General features: G+C 39.8%; 1 protein-coding gene and 1 pseudogene across 2 annotated transcripts in view; both read right to left on the minus strand.

Annotated features, from left to right (window-relative positions):
• Positions 1–16,352, minus strand: part of ENPP4 (ectonucleotide pyrophosphatase/phosphodiesterase 4) — a 56,379-nt gene extending 40,027 nt beyond the window's left edge. The window contains exon 1 of one of the 2 annotated variants that reach the window (XM_027838332.1): positions 16,253–16,352. The gene's annotated coding sequence lies outside the window, so the exon portion shown is untranslated. The remainder of the gene's footprint in view (positions 1–16,252) is intronic. The other variant, XM_027838330.1, reaches the window with a different exon arrangement.
• On the minus strand, positions 10,499–15,211 carry LOC114025038 (annotated as a pseudogene).
• Positions 16,353–19,059: the final 2,707 nt, after the last annotated feature.

Consider the following 19,059-nt stretch of genomic DNA (forward strand, 5'->3'; position numbering starts at 1 on the left):
CCATTATTCCTATTTATCCACATGTACTCTAAATTCTAGTGACGCTGCCCTCTAGGCTTTTCCTTGCACAGGACACTCCATCTAGACATTTTCACTGGGTGTGCCTGGGATTATTTCCCTCCTTATCTCTACTTCCTGGCTTTCTTGCCTTCTTTCAAGTCCCTGCTAATATTTCACATTAATCCTAATCCTTCTTCATTCCTGTGCTTTCTCTCTGTTGGTTATCTCCAATTTATTCTTTATATAACTTTTTTTATGCATAGTTTTTTGCACATTGTCTTCCCTCCAATTAAACTGTGAGTTACTTGAGAGCAAAGATTATCTTTTACCTTTCTTTGTATCCTCAGGGCTCATCACAGTATGTGCACATAGTAGGTGTTTAATAAATGTTTATTGACTGGCTATGGACACGCTAGACGTTACATTTTTGAGGGATGACCGGAAACCCAGCTGCCTTTGGGCAAAATAATGAAAAACACTTGTTCACCTTGATGTAATGAATTTTCCTCTAAGAATAATGTCTTTTCCCCAGAGTATTCTAACAATAGCTTGATAGTTGAGCCTCAATGACTCAATTTTGTATATCTGTATGTCTTCAGTTATCTCCCACAACCTCTAGTCAGTGGAATGTTCCCCTGCCATACTAATCTTCCTCCCAGTTTTTCCCTACCTTCAGCCATGATGGCTTGATTAGGGACAATCTTCCTTTGGAACAGCATATCCCAATTATGCACTAAACAGGCAATATAATGGCCCAAGTGCCCAGAAATGAACTTGTATCCAAACAGTGGATCTTAGACCCTGGCTCCTGGTCAGAACGAGCATTCTCTCCAGTGTGACTAATAGAATTAGCTTCACTATACTCTTAGAATTATTTTTGCCTTGTTACTTCCTAATCTCTTTCCCTTGGATGGTTGGTTGATACTTGGCCCGAAAGATGAAATGACCACTTCCCTTCCTCTCATTCCACCACAAGTACTGGTACAAATGAGCTTTGTATGACTGTCCTCTGGAAGACTCCCATCTCTGCTACATTCTGACTAGCTTCTCCTTTTCTAGACTTAAAACTCTCCTGTCTTTCTAAAGTATTCCTTTCATAGTCCTGATCCTAGGACCCTTGGCCCTGCTTGAGATCACAGAATCTTAAGACTAGAAGGGACTTTCTGAGCCTTTCAACAATTTAACTCATACCTGAACACAAGTCTCTTCCACAACATTTAGTTCCTGACAAGAGGCTACTCAGCCTCTGCTCAAAGACTTCCATGAAATCTGCTACCTCTTGAGGCAGCCTACTCTGTTTTTGGGTGCTCTAAAAAGATAGTTTATTTTATTTTTTCTGTGTACGAGGCCTAAATTTGCCTCCTTGCAGCATCTCCCTAGTGCTGTTCCTAGTTCTGTCCTAAGAAGTTGAGCAGAGCAAATACAGTTCCTGTTCCAAATGACAGCTCTTCAAATACTTGAATACAACCTAATGTCTCCCCCTCCCCCAAGTGAACTGATCCTTATATGGCACATTCTCCAGGCCTTTTACCATCTTGGTTGCCCTTCTCTGGGTGTTCTTCCTCTTAAAATGTGGCAACATGAACTAAAACCACTACTCCATATGTGATCTGACCAAAGCAGTGAACAATGGGATTATCACCTCCCTACTCTTAGACACTGTTTCTTTTCTTTTCCTTAATAGTATTTTATTTTTTCCAATTGCATGTAAAAAAAAATTTTCAACATTCATTTTTGTAAAATTTTGAGTTCCAAATTTTTTCCCTCCCTCCCTCTCTACTTACCTCCCCAAGATAGCAAGCAATCTGATATAGATTATACATGTATAATCTATATATATATAGATTATATAGTCATGCTAAATATATTTCCACATTAGTCATGTTGTGAAAGAAAAATCAAAACAAAAGGGGAAAATCACAAGAAAGAAAAAATAAAAAGTGAAAATAGTGTGCTTCGTCTGCATTCAGATTCCATAGCTCTTTATCTGGTTAGCATTTTTCATCCTGAATCTTTTGGAAATGTCTCGGATCATTGTATTGCTGAGAAGAGCTAAGTCTGTCATTATTAATCATCACATAATGTTGCTATTGTTGTAGACATCGTTTCCTAACGCAGCCAAAGACTTCACTATTTTGGAGATGATATCACATGGACATCACTGAGCTCGCTAAAATCTCAGAGGTTTTTTTAGTTTTTTTATTTTTTTGTTTTTTTTGTTTTTTCAGAAAACCTAGGCCTGCTTTTTCCCATCTTGTATGTAGGAAGTTAATTTTTTGAATTAAAGTATAACACTTTATGTTTAACCCTGTTAAATTTCATCTTATTCTATTTATTCCAACCTTTTTGGATATTGACTATCATTCAATGCATTAGTTTTCCTTCTGAGCTGTGAGTCATTGGTACACTTGATAAACATATCATTTGCCTTTATCAAAGCCGTTCATAAAATTGTTAAGTAGCATAGGGCCAGATGCACATTCCAGGGACACTCCACTGGAGACCTTCCAAGTTGTCATTAAACCCCTAGCGACTACTCTTCAGGTCCAGTCATTCAACCAATTCTGAATCTATTTAGGTGTAATTTTACTTATTTTGCATGTCTCCATTTTTTTCACAAGAATGGAATGAGGGATTTTTATCAAATGTTTTGCAAAGATCTAGGTTAATTGTGCCTATAGCTGTCTCCTAATCTACTTGTCTACCACATTGTTCAGGAATGGAAATGAGATTAGACTAGCACAATCTGTTGTTGATAAAAAACCGTGCTCATTATGATCACCACTTCCTATTCTAGATGTTTACTCATGGTTCTCCTAAACAGACTTTTTTTTTTCTTTTTTCGGCCAGGAATTAAAGTTTTGTCTATTGCTAGCTGACCCCATTGTCTTCCCCTTTCTGAAAACCAAGTCAAATCAAGTCATCAAGGATTTACTAAGCACTTAATAGTGCCAAGCCCTGTGAAAAGCTCAAAGGATACAAAGAAAGGCAAAAATAAGTTCCTGTCCTCAAAGTATTTATATTCTAGTGAGGAAAGATGCCAAGGAAACAACATACAAGCTATATAGAGGGCAAATTGTAAGTAACTTTGGAGGGAGGACCTAGAGGGCCACATGTGCCCTTGAGGCCATAGGTTCCCCACCCCTGCACTATGCTATATGAGTCAAAATATGAAATATATCAGAGAAGAGATATGAATAGTGAGGACCTGTATCCTAGAGTGGCATATTTGATCCTAACTGACTGAGGTCAACCCTCCTATCTCTACAAAAAGTATGCCGAGCTGTGGTCTTTGGGGATATGACAGGAGGAACAATGGAACAAGGTCCTGTAGGTGGCAGAAATAGATTAAGAGCATTGGAGTGCTTTGTCATCTTGGAGGTAAATCACCTCTTACTTGGAGCAGTAGGTAGAGCACTGAGCCTTGAATCAGGAAAATCTGAGTTCAAATCTGGCCTCAGATACATCCTAGCTGTGTGATCCTAGGCAACTCACTTAACCTCTATTTGCCTTAGTTTCTCGTTTTGTAAAATGGGGGTAATAATAGCACTTACCTCTTAGGATTGTTATGAGGATTAAATGGGATAAAATTGTAAAGCACTTAGCACAGTGGTTGACACATAGTCAGTTCTATATAAATGTTATCTATTATTGTTATTACTATTAGATGGGCAGGAAAGAGAGAGGATGATCAGAAAGAAGCTTTGAGGTAGGAAAGAGGGAAATTGAGGAAGCTTAAGTTAGATGGCCTCTTTCTTGGTGGAGAAAGAGTCATCTGCTCAGAACAAAGAAGGCAGAGATGGGGTGGGGAGACTGAGGAAAATAAGAAAGGTTTGTAATAATCTTATAGAATTGATAAATAAGAAATAAAAGAATTTCTAGGTGTCACTGATAGCTTGAGGTTAAACAATGTTCTTTTGAGAGGTCAGGACTATGATTTCATTGGAATAGAGACTGATGGCAGATCAGCAACCGCTCTGCAACTAGCTTTAATGAGATGCTTGGGGGCATTGAGAGATTGAATGACTTCCCCAGAGTCATTCACCAGTAAGATTAAAAAATGGATCCTAGTAGCTCAAGTTGTCTGCTCTACTTGCTGATGGGGCATAAATGCCATCCTTTGGGAATGGAGCCACTGCCAAAAACCTTAGAGGCAGGAATTAGGAAATTAGTGTCCTAATGCTGATTCTACAACTGACTCACTTCAGGACCTCCTTCATGTCTCAGTTTCCTTATATGTAAAATGGACATTATAGTACCTCCTCTGCCTAGCTCAGAGAGCTCAAATAATGCATGTGAAAGTTCTTTGGGAAATACAAGTATTTAAGGTGCCATGCATACCTGGCATTTATAAATTGGCTAACATTCTCATCCAGGAAATAAAGTTTATAAAATGTGACAACTATGCTTTGTGGGTGGGGCCTTATTGTGTGAGAGTAAAACTTGGTGAATTCACAGGGCAAAACTATGAATGACTAATTGAAGTAGGACTGGGTTAATGAGTGGATCAGTATCAACATGCTATAGTAATCTAGTTCTGTTTGGTACAGAAAATCCAAAAACAAGGCTAGAACAAGTCAAGGAAAAAGGAAATGATTGACATTTTACCAGGAAGAGAGAAGATGAGACAGCCCCAGCTGAGTAGAGATCCCTGTCTTGCTTCTGGGAGATATGCTTCTTTTAAACAAAAATAGAATAGAAACCCACTTTTGGTCTTGCTAGATAGACCAAGAAATATCTTTTCTGGGAGGTATATATGTATACATGTGTATGTATGTCTGGTCTTTGTATCTTCTCCTTAAGGCTATTAGTAAAATAAGTGCATTTAGGACCCAAGCATCAGAGAGGGTACACCTAGACAATTAGGATAATTTGTTATTGAAACACTCATTTTTCCATAGGTAATATAGAAGGGAAAGGATTCCTTGTACCCTTTAACACTACTTTGGACTCCTGAAGATACAGGGAAGGCAAACTCAAATTCATTCATATTTCTACATCAGCTGTATTTAAATGCATGTTTAAATATGTGATTTAAAGAGATTTCTAAATACAGTGCTCCCTTCTTCTGTCCCTACTCTTGTGCAGCTAAATTAGGGATAACAAAATAAAAAGCTTAGTCATGTAATGAGAAATATGTATGTATAGGCATGTGCTTATGTATATGTGGAGGAAAGCCTAGTGTAGTGAATAGATCATTAGCCTCAGGCAGGAAGATGATGTGGGCTCAAGATCTGCCTCTGATTCATGTTGACAATGTGACCCTCAATAATCCACTTACTTTTTCATTGCCCCAAGCAAATTATCTCCCACAGACCACTGTACCAGGCAAGAAAGAAATGCTACTTCTTAATTAACTAGAATGAAAATTCAGTCATCTTAAGTGACACTGAAAAAAAATCATCCTCTCTTTCCGTTTGTCTAACAAACACATTTAAGAAGATACAGTTATAACTCATGATAACAACTAACGAACTCCCAGGGAACTGAGTTATTCTTCTTAATTGACCTCCTTTTGTTTTTCTCCTTAACAAGATCTAGAGTCAGGACCTCAGAAATCATCTAGTCCAGCCTCCTCATTTTATAGATGTGGAAACTGAGGCCCCAGAAGAGAGAGATAACATGTCTAGAAACTGGCAGAGCCAGAGGCTGAAGTCTATAGACTCAGGCTAGAGCTCTCTTCATTACATTATGTGTGTCCTCTGCAGTAGATCTTTAAATTTGCAGCTGAATTATATTTGCCTCAAAAGTGGTTTTTCTTTTCTTTTTGGATGCTGGGATTTAGCTTCACTCTGGTACAAGATTCTTTGTTCTAAGGAGCCCTTTCTACAGGAAGACTTCCTTAATTCTTTCCCTCCCCTCTAACCACCCTGTATTTATCTCTTTTTGTTTAGCTTATGTATAGTTATTTGTTGTTCAGTCTTGTCTGACTCTTTGTAATTTGGGGTTTTCTTGGCAAAGATACTGGAATGGTTTGCTATGTCCTTCTCCAGCTCATTTTACAGATGAGGAAACAAAGGCAAAGAGGGTTAAGTAACTTGCCTAGGGTCGTGTAGCTAGTACCTGAGGCCAAATTTGAACTAAGGAAGATGAGTCTTCTTGACTCCAGACTGGCACTGTTCTATCTAGCTTCCCTACGTATAATTATGCTATTGTTAAATATTTTTCAGTTGTGTCCTACTCTTGGTGACCCTATTTGGAATTTTCTTGACAAAGATACTGGAATGGCTTGCTATTTCCTTCTCTAGCTCATTTTATAGTTAAGGAAACTGAGGCAAACAGGTTTAAGTGACTTGCCCAGGGTCACACAGCTAGTAAGTGTCTGAGGCCAGATTCGAACACAAGAAGATGAATCTTGCTGACTCCCGGCCTGGCACTCTGTGCAGTATGATGCCACCTAGCTGCCCTGTATATATTTATATTCATGCTTATTGTTTTCCTAGGTAAGATGTAAGCTCCTTAGAATGGCAACAACAAAACAACTGACCTGGAAAATAGATCCAGGAGAAATAATTTAAAAATTATTGGACTATCTGAAAGCTATGATCAAAAAAAGAGCCTAGACATCATCTTTCAAGAAATTATCAAGGAAAACTGCCCTGATATTTTAGAACCAGACGGCAAAATAGAAATTGAAAGAATCCACTGATCACCTCCTGAAAGAGATCCCCAAAGGAAAACTCCTAGGAATATTGTAGCCAAATTCCAGAATTCCCAGGTCAAGGAGGAAATATTGCAAGCAGCCAGAAAGAAACAATTCAAGTATTGTGGAAACACAATCAGGATAACACAAGATTTAGCAGCTTCTACCTTAAGAGACCATAGGGCTTGGAATATAATTTCCAGAGGGCAAAGGAGATAGGATTACAACTAAGAATCACCTACCTAGCAAAACTGAGCATAATCCTTCAGGGGAAAAAAATGGTCATTCAGTGAAATAGAGGACTTTCAAGCATTCTTGATGAAAAGACCAGAGCTGAATAGAAAATTTGACTTTCAGATACAAGACTCAAGAGAAACATGAAGAGGCAAACAGGAAAGAGAAATCATAAGAGACTTATTAAGGTTGAACTGTTTACATTCTGAATGGAAAGATGATATTTGTAACTCATGAGTCCTTTGTCAGTATTGGAATAGTTGGAAGGAAAAAATTATATGTATGTATATATGTGTGTGTGTGTGTGTGTGTGTGTGTGTGTGTATAGATAGATAAATAGAGGGCACAGGGTGAGTTGAAGATGAAGGGGTGATGTCTGGAGAATAAAATTAAGGGATGAGAGAGATCATATAGAGAGAAGGAAAAAGGGAGAGGTAGAATGTGGTAAATTATCTCACAGAAAACAGACAAGAAAAGGCTTTTATAGTGGAGGGGAAATGGGGGAAGATTAGAGGGAATGAGTGAATCTTATTCTCATCGAATTTGTTTTAAGGAGAGAATAACATACACACTCAATTGGGTATGGAAATCTATCTTACCCTACAGGAAAATCGGGAAGGAAGGGGACAAGAGACCAGAAGGATGATAGAGGGGAGGGTTGATTGGGGGAGGGGGTACTCAGAAGCAAACACTTCTAAGGAGGAACAGGGTCAAAAGAGAGAATAGAATAAATGGGTGGCGAGATAGGATGAAGGGAAATATATTTAGTTTTTCACAACATGACTACTATGGAAGTGTTTTGCATGACTACATATGTATAACCTGTATCGAGTTGCTTGCCTTCTCAATGAGGGTGGGTGGGGAGGGAGGAAAGGAGAAAATTTGGAACCTAAAATTTTAAAAACAAGAGTTAAAAAAATTGTTTTCACATGCAGCTGGGAAATAAGATATACAGGAAATGGGGTATAGAAATCTATCCTGCCCTACAGGAAAATTGAAGGGGAAGGGGATAAGAGAAGGTGGGGAGAGATAGAAGGAGGGCAGATTAGGAGAAGGGGTACTCAGAATACATGCCATCTTGGGGTGGGGAGAGGGATGAGATGGGGAGAAAATTTGTAACTCAAAATCTTGTGGAAGTGAATGTTGAAAACTAAAAATAAATAAATTAATTTATAATAAAAAAGAAATTGGATAAGCAAAAAAAATGCAATCTTGAGAATAGGAATTTTTTTTTGGTTGCTTATATTTGTATACATGGTGCTTAGCACAGTGCTTTGCACATAAGTACTTAATAAAAGCTTGTTGACTTGACTCAGCTTCAAATTCACCCCCAACTTTCCATTAATTACCAGGTCTTCGGCCCATGGTTGTGTAAACCAGTGGTGTGAAATTCAGATGGAAACAGGAGCCTTTAATCCATACATAAATGTCCCTGTAGGCTGCATTATTGTCTTAGTTCTTAAATATAACATTATCTACATTTTTTGTATTTTAAATTTATTTTTCAAATATTTCCAATTATATTTTAATCTGGTTCAAGTCACACTTGGGAGTGTGGTGGGCCATGGGTTGTGTATTTGACCCCTCTGCTATACACCAGCCACCTACAGAACTCTCAGCTGTCCTAAGCTGTGAAAATTGCCCTATCCCTTCTGCCCAGGTTAGACAGGACAGAGACCTTGGACTCTAAGGCAAACTTCTTTGTGTTTTTCTCTTTCTTAGCAAAAGTTACCAGATGATTGAGAAAATGCACCCCTCCCCTTTTCTTTGCAAAGGTGTAGCAATATGGGTGTAGAACATGCCATATACTGTCAGACATGTTTGATGAGTTGGCTGTTTTTCTTGAAATGCTTTGCTTCTTTTTATTTTTAAATCTTTGTTACAAGGAGTGACTCACCAAGGAGGCAAAAAAGGAAGGGATATACTTGAAAAGGAATGTTATGTGAAAACAAAAGGTATCAATAAAAATATGATTTTTAAAAGTTAAAAAAAAAAAGAATGGCAACAACAACAAAGCCTTGAGAATGACTATTGTCTCATTTTTTGTATTTGTGCTCCCAGGTGATAGGACAGAGTAGGCACTCAATTCATGCTTGCTTTTTGTAAAATAAATTTTATTGACATTTTTTTACATTGCCTAAATTTCCCCCTTTGTTCTCCTCCCCTTCCAGAGAGTCATTTCATTTAAAGAAAGTTTGATAAACTCTTTAAAAAAAGAGAGAAAGAAAAGAAGGGGGGAAAATCAGCAAAACAATGGAAAAATGTGAAAATATATAAAATGTTTCATACCCATGAATCACGCCCTAATGCCCAACCTATGGGAAGGAGTTGGGGAAGGTATGCTCTCATATCTCTTCTTTGGGACCAAGCTTGTTTTTTGTAATTTTGTAACATTCATTTTCAATTATTTTGTTCTTGGTGTTCTTTCTGTTTACATTGTTGTAGTCATTGTTTATGTTGTTTTCTTGGCTTTGCTTACTTCACTGCATCTGTTTAAGTCTTTCCAGGTTTTTCTACATGAATCATATTTACTACTTCTTACAGCACAGCAATATTTCATAAAATTCATATTCCACAATTTATTTGGCCTTTTCCCAATGAGGGACACCTGCTTCGTTTCCATTTTTTTTTTTTTTTGCTACATAAGTATTGTGCTGTGTATGAGGACTTCTCTTTATCAGTGACTTCCTTGTAGTATATGATTAGTAGTGTAGTATGGGCATTTATTTTTGTTACTTAATTTGCATAGGCATAAACACTAAGAGTTGATTAAAAATGTGCAAGTGGTTGTCACTTTATGGGTTTAGAACTGGTGACCGCAGTAGCAGAAAAAAAAAAAAAAGAAAAGCAAGGTCACTTCCGGCTCTAACAGTTTATGTGGAAGACTCACCAACTGAAACTTATAAAACAATGATAGTTGGTCACATGAGCCCTCTCATTCTTTCTCTAAGTGAAAAAAATATAGTGAGTGCTTCCTCTGTGGACCAAGGATCAGTGATGAAAAGTGGACAACACTGCCCTCTCATGGACACAATGAATAAGAGCAGTCAGAGGAAGGCTGAAGGAAGTTTTCAGGGTTGACTAGTCTCTGGCACCCCCAGTGTCCATCATGTCCAAAGTTGAGGAGAAATGGTTTTATTAGGAAAAAAAAATAGCATACAAGTAGGCCATTGCTGTGATTTATACATTTGTAGGCCACTTTATATTAAAATCTGGTACATGTTTTTAACTTCTAAAAGAATTTACTGGCATTTTTCCTATTCTGATCAGTGACTCAGAGAAGGAGTCTTTTGATAGTAGAAACAATTGAATTAATATTATCCTTCTCATAATGACATTTAATCACTCAGTAGTTTAGCATTGGTAAATAAAATGAACACTAGATTGTTTGGGAGAGTATTTTTTCTCAAAGAGAGCAGGCCTCCATCCCAAGAATCAGGCATCTGTGTGCCAAATGGCTATATTTTACAATCATCTATTACCACCATTCAAGTCTCGCATTGTTGTTATCTAGTAATAACTGAATAAACAAAAAAATAAAAATCTGCACTCTAATAAAACCTCTGAAAGTTTAATCTCTTTTCTTCCCTCTCCATTTAGTTACGGAATTCCAAGCAAACATCTGCTATGACTTTATGAGGATCAGTCTCTGTAAATCCTTCCCAGTCTGTGCTATCAGACTGAGACATTAACATCAAGATAGAGTCTATCATAGGATTCCTTGAAGCACAAAATAAGGAGCAGACTAAGCAAACGTGACCCAGGAAGGCACCAGTTGAACCAAGACAACTCCATATGCTAAAATGTGAGAAAAAGATAAAAGCACTCCCATGAACATATTACTTAAAAAGGTAACAACTTCATGAGTAATTCCTTCTGAAAGTGGGTAGATAGTTTCCACAAAAGGCTCAAAGAAGATAGGATTGCTACTATTCAAGAATACTCCCAGCAGAATACAGAAGGCATATAATGTCACTGTAGATAAAGGCAGAGAAGTAATGCTGTTCAAGCAGGTCAGGGTGAACCAAATGGATGAGAGTGTAGCTGCAGAAACAGTACTAGGAGGATGAGCTTCAGTATGCTTCTGACAAAATCTGCAAACCTTACAATACCTATGCCTCAACAATGCAGCCTCCAACTATAGACCAAAATCCAATGTGGTCAGCATCTACTTGGCTGATGTCAAAATGAAATCCAGAGCTCCAAACCAACCAGCAAATACACCTAAAAGTATGGCATAGGCTAAAGCTATCATCAGAAACCTCAAATTGCTTAAGAGCTTACAGAAACTGTCTGTAGCTTAGCTGCTGGCTAGCTGTAGCCATGTTAGGAGGAAATGGAGATGATGTTGGAAAACAGGCAACTGATGCAAAAGAAGTCAGAATTCCAAATTCTGCACGTAATACCATCTCTATATGTTATCTCTATACGATCACTAATATGGATGCTGTTACTTTCTGAGGCAAATAGATGTGATGTTTAATTAGAAAATGGAACAAGAGGTCCCATCAGAAAAGCACAAGCTCCACCAAGGTGAGCATGAAGGCCATCACTGTAGCAGTAGCCCATTCATCTGCAGAAAACCATGTAGTAGACAGGAATGGAGCAGTATTCATTACAGTTGGACGTGCTAATCCATTGAGCAGCTGTCCTCTATGGAGCAGTCTTATTTTAATCTCTTAAGTCCCATGATATAGGTATATATCTTAGACTTGTTCCCAAAACCATAAGAAAGGATGTCAAGCTGCACAGTTACTCAGAGATCTCTCTTGTCTTGCATTTGAAGCAGGGTAGGAAGCCAATGGGCCACCAGAGTATGAGCAGCCTGATGGATGTCCCAGCTGGGAAAACCATATACCCCAAATGAGTTCTGGATGAAGCCCCAGGTGTTTCATACCAGGCCCTGCAGGAGGCTGGCTACCAGGTGATGAATTTTTTTTTTTTTGGTCACAATAACCTAATCTTCAGTTGTGATGATTAAAAAAGTTTGAGAGACATAGTTTCTGGGTAATTTAATCATTTTATTAATAAGACCAGCAGATTGTTAAGAAAAGAATGGTCATTTGGTATACACAGGAGAAAGTGAGGCTGATGACTGCAACTGTGCCTCACTTAAATCCTGTTCATTTGTAAGTCAAGACATCATCCCATGAAATCACTTATCCTCTTAGAAAACAAAGGATGATCAACAACATTAAGCACCTACTATGTGTCAGGCACAGTGCTAAGTGCTGGGAATACAAAAAGAGGAAAAAGTCCCTGCCTTCAGGGAGCTCACAATCTAAGGAGACAACAAACAAGCTATATATAGGATAACTGGAAGTAATTAATGAAGAGTGGGGCAGCTGGGTGGCACAGTGGATAGAGTAGCCAACCTGGAGTCAGAAAGACTCATCTTCTTAAGTTCAAATCTAGCTTCAGATCCTTACTAGCTGTGTGGCACTGAGCAAGTCACTTAACGCTGTTTGCCTCAGTTTCCCCATCTGTAAAATGAGTTAGAAAAGGAAATGACAAACCCCTCCATCATCTTTGCCAAGAAAACCCCTCAAGGGGTTATGAAGAGTTGGACATGACTAAAGTTACTCAACAACCACAATTAACAAAGGGGAGACACTAGAATTAAAAGGAGTTGGGAAAGGCTTCCTGAAGAAGACAGGCTTTTAGTTGGAATGTGAAGAAAGCCAGGGAAGTCAATAGGTTGAGATGAGGAAGGAGAGTATTTCAGGTATGAAAGCCAGAGGAAATGTTCTGAGCCAAAGGATGGCGTGTCTTATTGATGCAACAACAAGGAGGTGAGAGGGAATCACTGTAGTTTGCACAGGGGTGTGATATAGTTTGACCTGAATTTTAGGAAAATCACTTCGGTGGCTGAATGAAGGATGGATTGGCATGGGGAGAGACTATATACATAGTGTGTCATTAATAAACATTACATATGTATGTACATACACACATGTGGTGAAAGATATACAGGGTTTATGTTTTATTTCATATACAATAGAGAAATAACTGAAGGTCTGGGGCAGAGAATATATGGTTATTTAAACAGAGACATAGTTATGGGGAGAGGGGAGTGTAGAAAATAGTTTCATCATACGCACAATGATGACAGAAGGCAGTGGCCCATATGCCAGAGAGTCTGACCTGTGCCCCTATAGGGTTAGAGTTGAGAGACAGGTACCACAGTGATAAGACCCAGGGATGGTGGCTGGGCACTTGTGCAACACATTGCTGGGTGATTACTAGGGAGGCATGGGGACAACAGTTCCTGTGAGGGAGTTAACGTACCACACCATGTTGTTGTCCTAAGGCAAATCCCCAATTCCCTTTCCACATTTCCCTCATCTTGCCTCAGGGATATGAAATAATCAGTTCTCCCAATTAGTGTGATTAATCTGGCAGTGGTTCCAGAGATAGATTGGAGAGAGGATAGACTAAAAGAAGGGAGACTAATTAGGTATGACAAGAGCCCAGGAAGGAGCAGAGGAGATGGGAACAGTGGGACTGGATATTGCCAGCCCAGGTGCCTCGGCCAGGTGGGGAGCAAATTAGTCAATCTGCAGCCCTTCTTCTCCACCTTGGGAGCAGAAAAGAGTAGCTAATATTTATATAGTGCTTTAAAGTTAACCAAAGACTTTCCTTTACCAAGATTTTCCTATTAGGTAGGTAGCATAAGCATCATTCTCTCTATTTTTTTAGATGAGGAAATTGAGACTTGGAGAAACTTACTTGGCCATGGTCTGATAAAGTGGCAGAAGTAGGACTCAAGCCCTGGTTTGCTAATTACAAGTCCAGGGCTGAATATACCAAACCATATTGCTTCAAGGAGTAGAAGCCAATAGGGAACCTGAGATTAGCAGTTTTATAGGGAGAAAAGCAATGAAAAAGTAGAGAGTGGGGTCATACTAAGGAGGTTAGAAGGACTAGGGTCCAAGAACCAGGACAGTAGTAGACCTAAGAGGCTATGAGTGCGGCTGGGTGGTACAGTGGATAGAGTGCCAGCCCTGGAAGCAGGAAGACTCATCTTCCTGAGTTCAAATCTGACCTCAGATACTTACTAGCTGTGTGATCCTGGGCAAGTTACTTAATCCTGTTTGCCTCAGTTTCCCCATCTGGAAAATGAGCTGGAGAAAGAAATGGCAAACTACTTTAGTATCTTTGCCAAGAAAACCCCAAACGGGGTCACAAAGAAAAAGAGGTGGTGAGCCGTGCCATTGGAAAAACTTCAAAACAAAACAAAACAAAACTCGGGCTCATTGTGAGAGGCATGGAAAAAGGAACAGCAGGATTGGGGTAAAGATTCCTCTTAACAATGATTTCATAGTAAATACGGCAAAATGTACCCTTCAGAGATTGCATTTCCATGCTATAGCCAAACATTGTCATTTCCTGTCCCCTATCCAGGCTAGATTTTTAAGAAATAAAGGTTATGGGGCAGCTAGGTGGTGCAGTGGATAGAGCTCCAGCCCTGAAGTCAGGAGGACCTGAGTTCAAATCTGGCCTCAGACACATAACACTTACTAGCTGTGTGACCTTGGACAAGTCACTTAACCCCATTGCCTAACAAAATAAATTAAAAAAAAGAAATAAAGGTCATTCCCTTCATATCACTCTCATCCTTCTCCTTATGACAAAAAATAAAATAATAAACACAATGCTTCTAGGTCTGTGGTATCATAACTTCATCCCTATTTGTCACTAGGATAAAATGCAAACTGGTTAGGTTGGCATATAAGGCCCTCTGTAAATCTTGGTCCAAACCACATTTGGGCATTTTTTTTTCCACACTGTTCCCTTTCACTCACTCTTCTTTTCAGCCTGATTGGATTACTACCTCTTTTCCGAATTTGTTCTGCTATCTCCTACCTCCATGCATTTATATAATCAATCTCCCATACCTGGTGTGTATGACGCCCTTAACACCACTTGTTCAAAGGATTGGACCCATAACTAGGAAATTTTGCTCATGGGTCAAGTAGTACAAACCATGTCCAAGAAGTGACAAAAACAGCATCCTCACCTTAGGCTGCATTTAGGGAGGCTTGCCTTTCAGGTGATGGAGAGATCTATTGCACTCTGCTCTGACCAGACCTCACATTTTTGGGAGGAAATTGCCCAGAAGAAGGCAACCGGGATGGGGAAGGGCCTCAAATTCATGTCATAGGAGAAGCCAGTGAAGGACGCCGAGGTATTTAACACAAAGAAGAGGAGGTTTTTGTTCCAGCCCTCCCCTTTTCCTAAATTCCCCATTACTGTCAAGGATACCACTATCCTGCCAGTCACCGAGGCTCCCAACTTTGGTGTCCATCTCAACTCCTCACTCTCACCCTCCATATCCAATCAGTTGCCCAAGTCCTGTTCATTGACTGTACCTTCATATTTCTTACCTATAACTCACTGACACAACTCTCATATGTACTCTCTGGAACTGTGACCTTCTAATCAAAACCTTTATCACCCATCCCTGCATCAAGTCTGTTTCTACTCCAGTCCATCCTCCCCTCAGTTGCCAAATTAATCTTCCCAAAGAGCAGGTCTGACTGTGTCATTCTCCCTATTAAATAAACGTCTGTGGCTCCCTATTCCTCAGAGGAAACTGAGGTCCAGAGTTCATGTTAGAGGAAGGACATTTTCTCTTTAACTCTAGCTCAGTGCTCTTTCAGACAGAGTATTGATGTTTGCCCTCCCTTGTAAGCAGCTTGTCAGCTCCCTTGTAAGAGCTTACCAAGTCTTCCAGAAGAGTGGATACTCATTGCATGATTCAGAACAGCAGCTGAGCAGAGAAGAAGGAGTCCTTTGCTCCTTCTAAGTTCCCTCTGGCACCCACCCCTTAATGCCCCCCCCCAACCATATGCACACTCTGCTTGGCAGGAAATTTTAGCATTTTATGGCAGCAAAACTTCAAGAGAAGGGAAAATCCCAGGAATGAAGGAGGTAGAAGCATACCCAGGAAGGCATGGCTCTGTAGAGGAAACCAAGATTCCAACTCTTTCTCCTGCCTTGCCCTACTGAAGGGCCTCCACTTTCCAATGCCCCACTTCTGGGATAGGTCATACTAAGAGGCTAAGAACACCTAGACCCAAGAAAGCATTTTTTCCTTACTCCTGGTAATTCAGTGCCTACAAAGGACCGGGATCCCTGAAGTATCTCTACCTCATCCCCCCTTTTTGCTCAAAGCATGGCTTTGACAATTGACAATTTTTTCCAGGCTTCGGAAAATTTTGCAGACAAGACCAAAACTTTGGGTAAAAACTAGTTGGCACAACTTTCCAGCAGGGGTGGAGCTGAAGTCTCCCCTCCCCCAACCTGCTCTGCTTTCCAAGAGTCATTATGGCAACAGGACAATCATAAATATAAGAGAGGAACCATCCTTACCTTGTTGGTGTTTCCTGTGTCAGGGGACCATCAGGAGTTTCTGATCAAAGTACCCTTACCCCACATGGAGAGTATGTATGCCCATTGGACCTCATTTGGAGGACCAAACTCCCAACTGACTGTCACTGACTGGGAATGCTTCCCAAGATCATTGGCAGGCTGGTATTGAGAGGGGTGGAGTCTTGTCAGAGGAGCCACCCTTTTATGAGGGCTTAACAAAGGGAACTGAGAGGCCAGATCAGCCCTTTTTGGACTTTGCTTCTTTTTCTGTTTAGAGGACTGGCCAACTGGGTGTGTCTTCTGGGGAAGAGTAAGCCTGTGAATATGGAATCTTCCCTTCTCTACTCTAGAAAATGGTCATGGGTGCTTTGGGTAGCATTGGAAAGCATATTGCACTTCCACAAGGAGGCAGCATGATATAGTAGAAATACTTGGAGACAGGAAGTTTGGATTCATGGCTTGCTTCTTATACTTATTATATGTGAAACTCTCAACAAGTCATTTAACCTTCCTTGGCCTCAATTTCCTCATCTCTGAAATGAGAGGGTTAGACCAGATGCCCAGTGAAGTGTCTTGTAGCCCTCGTTCTAGCTCTGTGATCCCATGATATTGTCATTAGCTTGTCCAGGAGGCAGAAGATAGCTGTTTCTGAGAGTGGACTCCCCAACCCAAGAGATGGCAGCAGCTGGGGCTTTGATAGGTTTTCTAAAGACAGTAACATGGCAGAAGCAGACACATGCATGCCCCAAGAAGACAGCTCATGGACAATGTTTTCTGTGTAGAAGAAGAGAAGTTTTTAATCTCCTGGGTAGTCTGATTATAGAATACAACTTTCTAGGCAATGAAGGGGAGTTTTCTCGGGCAGTGCCAGCCTTGGGAGATTGCTTTGTCCAGGGGACTTCCAGTTTGAGAACTCTAGGTTCAAGAGTCCAGGAATCCAACATTCCAGGGAAAGAAGGGGATTTTCTGAGCAGTGTGGTCTCTTGGCAAAAGCATTGCCCACATGACCCTTATTAGAGGACTTGAATTAGGGAAATAGTTGACCTGAAAACCACTATTTCAGTGAGTATTTCAGACAATGTAGGCCCAATGGGAAGGTGGCATTACTTTTTTTAGGAGTTTCCAAATATGGTTACCCTTGCTTCTAGGGAATTTAAGTGTCTTATATGTTTTCTATATGTTTATGGGCTCCTGTAAGTCTTTTCAATTTCTGTGTGGCAAAATAAAAGCTGTCTCTCCTACTCATTTTGCATTTTTAACTTTGAATGCTTGTATGGCAACTGGGATGGAGGGCTCTTTTAGTTCATTTACCCTAGACATGAGCTATACTTGAGATATATCAAGAAGTTTTCCTGGAGTAAATTCCTGGTAGAGGCATAATGTTGTTCAGTCATATTTCATTTGTGTCCAGCTTTTCATGACCTCATTTAGGGGTTTCTTGGCAAAAATACTGGAGTGGTTTGCCATTTCCTTCTCCAGCTCATTTTTACAGATGGCAAAACTGAGGCAAATAGGGTGAAGTGATTTGCCCAGGATCACACAGCTAGTAAGTGTCTGAGGCCACATTTGGACTCATGAAGATAAATCTTCCTGATTCCAAGTCCAGTGCATTATCTACTGTACCACCTACCTGCCAAGGAGACACAATGAACCCAAAAAATGAGGGTAAAAATTACTCTCTGGGGTTGCCCCTATGATCAGTTCCAATCAATGTGAGTCTAGTAGCTTTGGGGCCTTTGGACCACCAATTACAAATGAATGAATGAATGTTGCTACTTTTTATAGGGATGAACTTAGAATGAAGTAAGCAAGTCTCATTCATTAAACATTTATGAAATAACCTACTATATGCAAGCACTGTGCTAGATTCTTGAGATAGAAAGATAAAAACTGCACAGTCCTTGTCACGAAGGATTGATATCTAGGTAGGATGTGTATAATCCAAAAAGTGTGATCTAAGTTTGACTGAATTAAGCAAAGGAGATACCCGGACAAAGTTCTCTAGTAATAGATGAGAAGGGAGAGATGATTTTTCAGCCAGTGAGAATGAGGAAGGCTTCACGGCTTTTGAAGGAATTCAGAATTTTGAAAGGCAGAGATGAGGAAAGCATACATTTCAGGTTTTGTGGACAACCTGAGTGAATGGGGTGGGTGGTATACTGAGTTCAGAGAATAGCCTAGCTTGAATAGGATGCAGAGCACATTATAAGGAAGCTAGGTGGTGCAATGGGCAGAGCACTGGACTTGGGTCAGAGACTTGAGTTCAAATTCAGCCTTAGACACTGTGTGACTATAGGCAAGTCACTTGACCTCTGGCTGCCTCCATTCCCTCATCTGTAAAATTGAGATGATGATAATAGTGGGGTTGTTGTGAAGACCGCATGAGATAATATTAAGTACTTTGTAAACCTTAATGTACTATATAAATATCATTATTATTATTATTACATGAAAGGGAATAATGTCAAATAAGGCTGGAATTTGGTTGGATCCAGATTGTGTAGGCCTTTAATTGACAAGCTAAGGTGTTTGTATTTTATCCTGGAGATAGTAAAAAATTTTTAAGTTTTTCAATGAGGAAACTGACATGGTCAAGTCTATGCAATAGAAAGATTGTAATTTTTGTCAGCTATGTAAAAGATGGGCAGCTAGGTAGCACAGTGGATGGAGTGCTGGGCCTGTCAGGAAGACTCATCTTTCTGAGTTCAAATCTGGCCTCAGACACTTACTAGCTGTGTGACCCTGGGCAAGTCACTTAACTCTATATCCTCAGTTTCCTTATTTGTAAAATGAACTGGAGAAGGAAA

This window comes from Vombatus ursinus, unplaced genomic scaffold (assembly GCF_900497805.2).
Source record: "Vombatus ursinus unplaced genomic scaffold, bare-nosed wombat genome assembly UNPS02014826.1, whole genome shotgun sequence".
NCBI classification, from domain to species: Eukaryota; Metazoa; Chordata; class Mammalia; order Diprotodontia; family Vombatidae; genus Vombatus; species Vombatus ursinus.